This window comes from Apium graveolens, chromosome 4 (genome assembly GCF_009905375.1).
Source record: "Apium graveolens cultivar Ventura chromosome 4, ASM990537v1, whole genome shotgun sequence".
NCBI lineage: Eukaryota > Viridiplantae > Streptophyta > Magnoliopsida > Apiales > Apiaceae > Apium > Apium graveolens.
Genome location: NC_133650.1, coordinates 213,479,480 through 213,492,187, shown reverse-complemented (window position 1 = coordinate 213,492,187; position 12,708 = coordinate 213,479,480). Strand labels below are relative to the sequence as shown.

Genomic DNA, 12,708 nt, shown 5'->3' with positions numbered 1-12,708 from the left:
ATATATATATATATATATATTTATATACATATATATGGTCATAGTTTTCAAAACTATTAATCGAATAAGGTTTATTCGATAACTTTAAACTTTATTTATTTCGAATATTATTCGAAGGCGTATGACTCCTTTTATTATTTATTGAATAATTTGAATATTCATTCGAGGGCTTATGACTCTTTTATATTATTTATTGAATATTATTTGAATATTCATTTGAGGATGTATGACTTCTTTATTTTATTTAATGAATATTATTTATAATATTCATTCGAGGTATTATGACTCAGCTTATTTTATTTATTGAATATTATTTGAATATTCATTTGAGGATCTATGACTCCGATTATTTACTGAAATATATTCTTTATTTTATTAAAGAATAAGGTGTCAATAATCAAACTTATTTTCAATTATTCAAATAAAGATAATACTTTCATATAAGTATAGCTTTGGTTAATTAATACTCGTTTCAAGTATAATTTTAATACTTCTACTTCAATTATTTTTATAAAGATTATTCTTTATGGGAATATTATTTAATTAATAATATTCAGATATTTTCTAATATTCTGGGGACTGATTTACTTCATTAAATCAGCCTTACTCCAAACACTCTTTAAAGTGTTTTCGAGTCTTCAAAATGATTTTTAAAAGTCAGAGCGGATCCCAAAACTCATTTTTATATTTAAGATCTTCCTTTTTAAAGGGGATTTAAATACTCGCTCAAAACCTGGGGAATCCGGCTCTGTGGTGTATTTTATATTCGCAACGAGGTTGCAGATTTGGTAAATGAATTGATTACTTGCCCAACGTTCGGGAAGTAAGCCCATCTCATTGAGTCGGCATAAGCGACAGGCCGAGGTACGGTCTATTATTGTGTAAGTGGCTGGGTGGCAGTCCATCAACGCGTGAGGGGCCGGGGTACGGTCTAGCGCGAGGTCCTAATGCGGCCAGGGTGATGACCGGTGAGGAATTCATCCATCTACAGTAGAAAAGGTTACTTATTGGTATCTTTGCCTGATCAGCGAGATATCGGGTTTATGCCAAAATTCTTTTCCTTTCCAAAATTCATTGGATGTTTCAAACTCTGTTCATACTTTGCATAACAGAGGTTCCAGGAAATGTTTAAAGGGATATATATATGTGGATATATATATATCAGGGCTAAATAAAGTATCTCATAACTTTTTCATTCAATAATATTTCAAAGATTGAATCTATTCAAGTCTTATCTTGTGGTCTCATCAGTGGGATGAACCTTTGAAATTGATTATAACTTGAACGGTGGTAGTTCAAGTAGTATTTGGGAATGATATAAGTGTAGTGAAGTATTTGGTAACTTCATCCTTTAAACTTATATCTAATTAATAATTGTCTTATGAATGACAAAGATTTTCAGAAAAACGTTGAGACAAGGTTAGATATATGAGATCACCTTGCAACGATATTTTTTTATACAGTTATACACTGGGACTTTGTGTATATTATGCATGGAAGAGGACTTCCAATATTTTGAAAAGTATATATGTATATATACTGAATATTTTGCGACTTCATCGCATTAAGATATCAAACTTGGTTCATTTCTTTTGACCAAGACTTTCATGAGTATTATGAGTAGGCTCATATATTGTAAATCATTATACATATTATTTTGGTGGGCTTGCTGCTCACCCTTGCTTTATTTCTTCATCACACAACAACAGTTAGGAAAGATGGCCAGACTCCAGCAGACCCAGCGCAAGCGCGTGGGAAGCGTCCCGCGTCTTCCCGTTGATGTTGTAGCTGCTATAGCTGCAGAGGTAGATCTATTGTAGATCAGACCATCTACTTTTGAGAATCAATTATGTATAATTATAACTTGTGGCAGATAATGGCAATTAACTGTAAATTTATCAAGTAATCATTTCGGGTTGTAATAACTTTTAAATTGTGGATTCAAAGACTTGTACTTATTTAAATTTCATCTCTGAGACTATAACGGGTTGTGGTGTGTGTTAGCGTGGGGTCACAGCATAAGGTTATTTATTATTAATTAAGTGAAGTGATATTGTGGAAAGAAAGACCGTGACGACCCGGATCCCCGACCCCGGATCTGGGGGTGTTACACAGGCTGCTGTTGTCGCTGATAATTGTTCACATACTAAACAGATTCATTAACAAGAGAACACTGATCCATAGCATGAGAACCTGCACAAAGCTCACAAACCATAGCTATTTGATTGACTCCATAGGTAGCTAGAGAATCGACCTTCATAGACAGCGCTTGGAGTTGCGCTGCAATAGCGGTGGCTGCATCGACTTCCAGAATACTTGCTACCTTCCCGGGCATCATCCTTTGAGTTGGGTTTTGATGCTCATTTGAAGCCATAGTCTCAATAAGATTATAAGCCTCAGTATAGCTTTTGGCCCACAAGGCGCCTCCAGCTGCTGCATCGAGCATGGGCCGAGATTGGGCCCCTAAACCATTATAGAAACCAGTGATCACCATCCAATCGGGCATTCCACGATGTGGACACTTTCTCAACATTTTCTTGTAGCGCTCCCAAGCTTCGCACATAGATTCTGTAGGTTGCTGCGCAAACTGAGTAAGAGCACTCCTCATAGCAGCAGTCTTTGCCATTGGATAAAACTTCACCAGAAACTTTTGCGCAAGATCTTGCCAAGTAGTGATGGACCCAGCTGGTTCAGAATGTAACCAGTCCTTAGCTTTATCCCTCAGTGAGAATGGGAAAAGCCTCAGCTTGATAGCCTCATCAGTCACACCATTATATTTGAAAGTACTGCAGATCTCGACAATATTCCTTATGTGCATGTTGGGGTCTTCAGTCGCAGCTCCTCCGAAAGAAACAGAGTTCTACACCATCTGAATAGTGCCCGACTTGATTTCAAAGTTAGTGTCCTCAATAGCCGGGTGCATGATGTTAGACTGAATGTCATCAATTTTAGGCCGAGAAAAGTCCATAAGAGCTGGATCTGCCGGAACAATACGATCACCCATGATTACTGGCTCCTTCTGCTCACTTCCTGAATCTGAATCTTCAAAATCTATCTTCTCCTGAATATCAAGAACTTCGTCTGTCTCCTCGGCTGTATCTAAAGTCCTCTTGCGAGTACGAGAACGAGTTTGCATAAACGCTTGCTAAAGTACCTGAAACACAACCGAAACTAATAAGTAACACGTCTTAATCACTGAGTCCTAACGACCAATGATGGTAAGTACATAAACTAAACAAATACGCCGAGTCCCCGGCAGCGGCGCCAAAAACTTGTTAGGGCGAAAACACGCGCTAATATTCATGCAAGTATACGCGTTCGCAAGTAATATAGAATACTTTCTAGTTCGTTCCCACAGAGACTCAGACTAATTATGTTCAATTAAACTCACTCACCAATGTATGATTACTTCTCAATGTTAAGATAATAACACTTAGATTTAAGTAACTAATTATTAACTACAATTAACTACTAAAATTAACCACTTAAATAACACTTCGAATTAACAATATTAAAACACTCATGAGATCACAACTTCATTACTACTTCCTTCAATAGTCATTGTTATTACCCTTAACATGCAATAATGATGATATTAATCGAATAACACGAAACTGATAAAAGCCAACTTTCATTGTACTAATACCATTCTACCAAACATCCACAATTAAGATAGAAGTTGAATAGGCATCTATTATGTTGAGTCCCTATATGTCTACAGAAATTGACAACATAATGATTTAAGAACAAGTTATTCCTTTTGATTACACAGGGCGAATAAAACGGTTAGAGTTACCCAATAATCATGCAGACACATACATGAACCTATGCTAGCATGGCAAGTTCTAAATCTCGAGATCCACCGTCGCTTCACAAGAGATTAACACCATATCTTATATGTTCGCGATGCACATAAGACGAATACGCACAACCAATACTAGATATCATACAATCATCACACACTAAGGTATTAAACAACTAACTAAAGAATTCCATAGTAAATCCATTACGACCCCATGATCACGATTAGCCCATGTTAGCGCTTATCGTCATCATGGGTTCATATGAAAACATGATAAATAAACACAAAAGAATAATAACTAAACTAATTATATTAAACTAGAGTACGTCACAAGAGAAATAGGTTCAAAGCAAGAAAACTAGCATCCAACATTACAACGAAATAAAGAATCACAAGAAAATATGCTTCCTCTTCATTGCGGTATGCTAAAACGGTCTTCTTCCTTATCTCCTTCGCTCCTTGAGTAATACAACGATCCAACACACGTGAAATGTCTCTGAAATCTACTTATATAGAAGTCCCATAAAACTCAGATTACTCAGAAGTTGGAAGCCAAACAGAAATAGAAGTCTAAAATACATATTCTGAATTCTCGACCCTGCGCGGCCGCTCAGCATAGCTGAGCGGGCGCTCAGCTTCCTGCGCGGCCGCTCAGCATAGTTGAGCGGGCGCTCAGACCCTTTCTGGAATTTTTGTCTGTTTCTTCGCTGTCATCTGCTCCTCTCTTCCCACTTGCAATGCTGAACACATGCCAAGGCTTATTATTGATGATTTCTCCCCCGAAATGCAACTAATACCCTGAAACGCACAAACATTAGAAAAAGGCATCAAATACACAAAATACTTGATTTCAAGACACCAATTTAAGCTATTATAAGACGTTCTAAGTGGTATAAAATGCCACTTATCAGTCACAGCCAAAATTTCTAGTAATAGAAGCACCTCAAACACCAAACTCACCTATAAACTCACTGGATGTGGATACGATAAACACATCAATTCCTGATTCCCCTTCTTTAACTTTGTTGGGGAAGCCAAAACCTAATGCAAGTGAGCATCATCTTTTAGATGATTTTTTGGCTCACTTGCCCATTCTTTCAGGAACTGTTGAATCATCTGTGCCCAAAATATCTTCAATCAGCACAGAGTCCACAATAGTTTCCATTCCTAGTTCATTCATTTCTACTCTCTCGATGGATATTGCTCATCCGTCGAGTAGTCATTGTATCCCGACGGATAAGCTTAACAGCAGTTATCCGTCGGATAGCAAAACCACTCACCCGATGGATATCACTCATCCGTCGAGTATCTCTGCACAGCTTCAAACTTCATTTATTTCAAGTGCAGAAGAATTAGTGGTTGTACAGTCACTATTAGGATTAGTATTGAGAGAGAAGAGTGTTTTGAGTGAGAGTCTGGGTTGCTCCCAGGAAAAAGGAGGAGAGGAAATGAGTGAAATTATGCAATCCATTTCTTCAGGATTGGCAAAAGGAAATGAGAGGAGTCCCACCTTAGAAGGTGAAGGTGAGGGTGTGAGGGTGGGGAGCCAGGGTGAGACCCTGATGCAACAAAAGAGAGAAAACGAGAGAAATGCAGGTACTGGAGCTATAAGGATGGATGTCATTGCTAGTGAGTTAATGAATGTCCAGGATGCAGACAGGGAGGGACTATCTCAATAACCTAAAGTTGTTATAGATTCCACCTCCTTTGATGCTGAGGCATTTACTCACCCTGTTCCAGCTTATCAACTTCTAGCTGAACAGGGCAATGACAATACAGAAAGGATGCTCAATCTGGTGCATACCACACAGTCTATGATAAGAGCTAAGGATGCCATCACAGCTTTGCCCTCTACAGCTGGTGATGTGGATTATGAGACTGGTGGCTCAGCTGATTTCTTTGGTGATGAAAGTGGGGATAGTGAAGATGAAGCAGTGGTCTTAGGGGGAGAAGTAGGTTCCAGTTCAAGATCAGGTATGCCATCATAGGCAGTTTCAAAGCACTGTGATGAGCACTACTTCAAGACAACCCTGATCCAACTAATCAATCAGACAAATACTGCTCTTCAAACCACTTCAAATGCCAACACCAAGAAGCTCCTTCAGGCACATCTAGCCTCTCTGCAACTTCCTCTCTGCAACTTCAACAAATTCAAGGCTTCCAACATGCTAGGGATGTAAACACCATCAAGGGTGATATTGAGGAGATGAAGAAAGCCATTTCAGACAAAATGGACTCTAAGCTTCCAGAAGTTACAATGCTTGACATCAAGAGGCAATTAAGGAAAAAATTCTGATCTTGCAACCAAGATAGATGCAATGGATACAAGAATGTCAGTCATGGAAGCATCTTTAACAGCCATTCATCTTCATCAAGCCGAACAGACAGATTTACTTCAGAAACTGGTGGCTGCTCAAACCCCCTCCTATGCTCAACTTGATGATAACAAAAAGGGGGAGAAAGGACCAAGTGAGGGGGAGAAGCTTCAAATTCAAATCAGTAAAGTGATTGTGCCTTCAATTACTATCTCAAAGCCACCAGTTACAAACAGTATAGATCTGATAAATACAACAGCAGCCAACTTTAGAGCAGCTGAAAAGAAGAAGGAGTCCACTCAATTGGGAGAAGATTGATGAGGATATACAAAGGAAGTTTGAACTAGTCAAGGAGCCAGTAAAGTCATCCATCCATCACTCTCAAGTCAAGTAAATTTCTGTGAATGAGATGAGCATGGACTATCTGGAAAGGGGACAGTCATCCTGCATCAAATTTCCAAAGGCTGAAATAATTCTGAAACCAAGGGTAAATTATCCAAAAAAATTTGAAGAACCCGTTGGATACTGTGTATGAGACACCTAAGCCTGATGAAAAGAAGCTTCTGTCAAGGTCAATTGATTTCTACAAAGATCCAGCTGATTCAGCTTCCAAAAAGAGAATTGCTAAAATTTTCAGGAATGGGAAAGAAATTTATGTGGTGGCTGGACATCCTCAATTTGCTCAAGCAAAGAGAGAAGAAAAGGCTAGATTGAAGCAGAAAAAGAAGCAAGCTGCTCTAGATGCTAAAAAGGCTAAACAAAAGAAAGAGAAAATTGCTATCTTGGCCAAGCTACATGCTGTAAATTCATCACAACAAATTCCTGCTCAGCCATCTGAAATCATTGAATCTCAAGATCCAAAGAAGCAAGTTGAACAACAGAAGAAGTCTCCAAGAATCAAGGAATTGGCTAAAAGAACCAAAAGGAAACTAGATATTGTAGATAAGGAATTGGAGAATCAGTTTCCCAAGGAGTCCACTTCAACTACAACTCAAGCATCAAAACCCTCTATGGTATTTGAAGATATCAAGGTGGTGGATCATTAAATGAACATTCATGGTGAACCTATTGTGCCTAAGGATGAGCCAATAGAATGGGAAAACATACCAATTCCTGACTTCAATTTACCAATCCTCAGCAAGCCAAAAAGAACAAAGTCAAGAGCAGTCAAGAAAGTGAAGTTGTCGCCTCTCAAATCCAAATCTCTAGTTAAAGCTCAATCTAAAGTCAACAAAGGAGATCATATGTACTTGTGTGACATCAAGGAGTTTTCTGATCTAAATCTTTATCTAGATGAACTAGAAGAAGTGAGAGGAATTGATGCATACAGAAACCTACCTGAAAGGTTAGTGTTCAAGTACAAGGGAGGAAAGGAGATTCAGTGGCCACTTCACAGGATCCTTCAAGAAAGCCAAGATGTACTAATTAAGGTTTATTCATCTTTCAAGAAGAACTTTGGGTTCAATGTTACTGCAAGAAGATTGGTACTGAGGAAGATTGAAGAACTAAGGAGTGTTAGAGCTAAAGATGCACTCCCAAAGACACTAATTATCCCTTACACAGGGAGAAGAGTGCATCTAAGGCCCTACTGGCTGATGGAGTTCATGGATGATAAAGGAGTGAGAAGATTTTTCAGATTAGAAGACCAATTGAGCATCTCCAGCAATGAGACTCTCTTGGAAATGCAAGAAAAGCTAAATTTCTCAGAATCTGATGAACTGGAATTCCACAGGCAGCTCCAAAATCAGATTGAAGAAAATAACAGAAAGCTTGGAAAGAGATCCAGACCTTCAAGAAACTAGATAAATCTGCTCAGGCTAGAGGAGCATCTTGAAAATGACTGTGAGCAAAACTTTGTATATTTTGTTAATTGAAGCACTTTTAAGTATTATCTACTTCCTTTTAAAGTTATATTTTTAGGGTGTTTTGTTATCATCAAGTATCTCTTAATTTATGGCTACAATTCCAGTAGACATAAATTGGGGGAGATTGTTGTGTATATGTTGTGTACTTGATGATTTCATGAACAAAACACCTTGGTAGATTTTACTTAGTGAAATTGTAGCACTCGACGGATAAGAATTATAGTCCCGACGGATAACTCATTTTAGATGATGACTTATTATCCATCGAGTGAGTAGCTTATGTAACAATAAGTCTGTAGCACATTTCTGCATACACATTGTTTAGAATCTATAGTAATACTTAAGTCATGTTGACTTTAACTAGATATGCAGAATAGGTTGATTATTTGTACATAGATGATGTCTTGTAATTCTGTATAAATGAAATTGAGTCAAGTGCCTGATTGCTACCCGACGGATAAACAACAATGAATTCGACGGATGATCAATAACTCGACGGATGATCATAAACCCGATGGATAAAGAATTCAAATATCTGTTGACAGTGACAACACAGTCACATGTGTTGAGTGTATGCAAATGGAATGTGGTAGCCTATTCAACTGGGTTTTCGAGAACAAAGAAGCATTGCCATTTCCATGCTATTATGAAGATATTCAAAGATGCTAGAATAGAGTAATGAAGTAGCATTGTATTAGACTTGATAGTTTTTGTTTTATTATCCTGTCTTATTACTTTATAATCTTGGTGATATATAAACCAAGAAGCAGCAATAGAATAGTAACTAAGAAACTAAGCAACCAAGAGAGAAATATTTGTAAGTTGTATTCTTAGTATTTCTCTCATTCTTAGTTGTTATCATTTTGTAAGCAGCTGTGAGCTTTTTGCACACAAAGTTCTCTCGATATATATTATATATCTCTGGTGGAATCATTCAAATCCACCAGAAAGTTTTTAAAGACTCTTATTTTTAATTACTTGTATTTTGATTCATTTGAAGTAACTATTCCGCATTCTGCTAATCAATTCACACTTATATATATTTGAGTTAGAACATTTTTATTCACGAAAAAGTTTCAAGAATTCCATTCAACCCCCCTTCTGTAATTCTTGTTATATTGTTAAGGGACTAACAGAAGCAGCAGCCACTTTGAGAGCAGCTGAGAAGAAGCAGTTTAGTCCAATAAACTGGGAGAAAATTGATGAGGATATTCAAAAGAAGTTTGGTCTAGCAAAGGAGCCAGAAAAATCATCCATTCATCATTCTCAAATCAGGCAAATTTCTGTGAATGATATGAGCATGAACAATCTGGAAAGAGGCCAGACATCCTGCATCAAATCTCCAAAGGCAGATCTAATCATGAAGCCAAAGGTGAACTATCCAAAATCTTCACTAAAGAATCCTTTGGACACAGTGTATGAGACACCAAAGCCTGATGAAAAGAAACTGTTGTCAAGATCTATTGCATTCTACAAGGATCCAGCTGATTCAGCATTGAAAAGGAGAATTGCCAAGGTTTTTAGAAATGGTAAGGAAATTTGTGTGGTGGTTGGACACCCTTAATTTGCTGAAGCAAAAAGGGAAGAAAAGGCAAGATTTAAGCAAGAAAAGAAGCAAGATGCTCTAGATGCTAAAAAGCTCAAACAAAAGAAGGAGCAAGCTGCTATCTTGGCCAAGCTGCAAGCTGTGAAACCTACACAACAAATTCCTGAACAATCATCTGAAACCACTGGATCTAAGGATCTGAAAATGCAAGAAGAATCACACCAGACAAAAAGGTTTAGATACAAACTTCATGCAAAGAGAAAAGTGAACTTTGATGAAAAGGAATTGGAAGATCAGTTTCCCAAAAAGTCTACTTCTGCGACAACTCAAACATCCATGCCCTTTGTGGCACATGAAGAATTCAAGATAGATCCATCCAAGAATTTCCATGGTGAACCTATCATTCCAAAGGATGAGCCAATAGACTAGGATAGTCTACCAATTCCTGAACTCAATCTACCCCATTTCATGACGCCAAAGAAGACAAAGACCAGAGCAGTCAAGAAAGTGAAGCCCTCAACTCTCAGATCCAATTCCCTAACCAAAGCTCAAACCAAGGTCAACAAGGGAGATATCATGTACATCTGTGACATCAAGGAATTCTCTGAACTAAACCTTTATCTAGATGAATTGGAAGAAGTTAGAGGGATTGATGCTTACAGGAATCTACCTGAAAGGTTAGTATTCAAGTACAAGGGAGGAAAAGAGATATCATGGCCACTTCAGAGGATTCTTCAAGAGAGCCAATCTGTACTGATAAAAGTTTATTCATCCTTCAAGAAGAACTTTGGATTCAATGTGATAGTTAGAAGACTAGTTCTAAAGAAGATTGAAGAACTGAGGAGTATTATAGCCAAAGATGCACTCCCAAAGACCTTAACTATTCCTTACCCAGCGAGTAGAGTGCATCTAAGACCATACTAGCTGATGGAATTCATGGATGATAAGGGAGTTAGAAGATTCTTCAGATTAGAGGACCAGTTGAGCATCTATAGCAATGAGACTCTTTTGGAAATGCAAGGAATGCTAGATCTTTCATAATCTGATGAACTTGAATTCCACAGACAGCTCCAAAATAAGATAGAAGAAAACAACAGGAAGCTTGGGAAGAAATCCAGACAATCAAGGAAATAAATCAATCTGCTCAGACTAGAGGAACACCTTCAAAATGATTGTGAGCAAATCTTTGTACACTTTATCTTGTAAATTTTTCAGTAAATTATGCAGCACTTTTCAGTTTTATCTACTACTTTTTAAATCTGTATTTTTAGAGTGTTTTGTTATCATCAAGTTTCTCTTAATTTATGGCTACAATTCTAGTAGACATAAATTGGGGGAGATTGTTGGGAATATGTTGTGAACTTGATGATTACATTAGCAAAACACCTTAGTAGATTCAACTTAGTGAAAAATGTAGCACTCGACGGATGATCAAATATAGTTCCGACGGATGATGATTTGACATCCATCGAGTGAGTAGCTTATGTAACAATAAGTCATGTAGCACATTTCTGTAAACACCTTTGTATAGATTCTGTAGTAGCATATAAGTCATGTTGACTTTAATTAGATATGCAGAATAGGTTGATTAATTGTAAATATAAGATGTCTTGTAATTCTGCATAAGTGAAATGAAGTCAAGTGTCAAATAACTACCCAACGGATGATCAACAAAGCTACCGAAGGATGATCAACAAAGCTCCCGACGGATGATCAACAAGGCAACCCGACGGATGATAATTATGTACCCGACGGATGATCAATTCAAACATCTGTTGACAGTGACAACATAGTCACATGCGTCGAGTGCTTGCAAAAGGAATGTGGCAGCCTATTCAGCTGGGTTTTTGAGAACAAAGAAACATTACCATTTCCATGCTATTATGAAGATATTCAAAGATGCTGGAATATAGTAGTGAAGCAGCATGGTATTAGACTTGATAGGTTTTATTTTATTATCTTGTCTTATTACTATGTAATCTTGGTAATATATAAACCAATAGTAACAATTAGAACAACGTGAAGACTAAGCAAATACATTCTAAGAGAAAACAATTGTAAGCTATATCCTGTAGCATTTCTCTGTAAGTTTAGTTGTACATATTTGTAAGCAGCTGTGAGCTATTCAAGCTTCACAGGGTTCTCTTGATATATATAAATATCTCTCTGGTGGATACATTCAAATTCACCAGAAAGTTTTTAAAGACTTGTGTTTTTAATTACTTGTCTTTTGATTTATCTAGCTCTTCATTCCGCATTTTACAAATCAAACACTTATATATTGTTAAGTTAAAACCACTGTTTCTTTAATATTAAAAAGTAGCTAGAATTACATTCAACCCCCCCTTCTATAATTCTTGTTGTATTGTTAGGGACTAATAGATGTTCTACAAATATCAATATTTTATTGAAAACCTTGCAGATTGCATACATTTTACAAGTAGAACATTGCAAAATATATTATTCAACAAAACATGTTTATTTTACAGAACATAAATGTTCATTTTGCTGAACATACATGTTTAATTGCAGAACACAAAAAATATACTTGTAAATGTATGAGATTTTTATGATTTTATTGAAGTAATACTATTTATGAAATATCTTTCGCAAGACCACATGTTTTACAAGATATTTTATTTGCAGAATATAAATGCACTCCGAGGATTCAAATAAAAAAGTGTACTACATAGAACTTTATGTTATATGGAGTCTACTATTTTATTGGAGTCCTGGAGTCCATATGTGTTCTGCAAGTAAAATATTGCAAAATTTATTATTTTGCGAATCATGTTCTATAAATATCATCATTTTAATAATAATCTTGAAAATCCCATATACTTTACAAGTAAAATATTGTAAAATATATTGTTACGCAGAACATACTTAATTTGCTGAACAAATATTAGGCAATATTCAACTTAAAATATGTATGAGATTTGCAAGATTTTCATTAAAATAGTGATATTTGTAAAATATGCTTCACAGAATAAAAAGTTTTAAGTTTTGCAAGAAGTTATTTGTAGAAAATATATGGATTCCAGTACTCCAATGAAATGGTAGACTCTATAGAACTTAACTCATATATAGTTATATATATACTATATATATATGTACATATATGTATAGTAAAATTCTATGTAGTCCTTGTTTTTTTGGAGTACTGGAGCCCATATACGT

The 12,708-nt window shown here is 36.5% G+C and overlaps 1 non-coding gene across 1 annotated transcript; it reads left to right on the top strand.

Moving 5' to 3' along the window:
- The first annotated feature begins 2,504 nt into the window (after nucleotides 1–2,504).
- On the top strand, nucleotides 2,505–2,611 carry LOC141722726 (small nucleolar RNA R71). Its single transcript, XR_012575731.1, has one exon. It is a non-coding gene; the product is annotated as a small nucleolar RNA R71 (small nucleolar RNA).
- The last annotated feature ends 10,097 nt before the right edge of the window (nucleotides 2,612–12,708 follow it).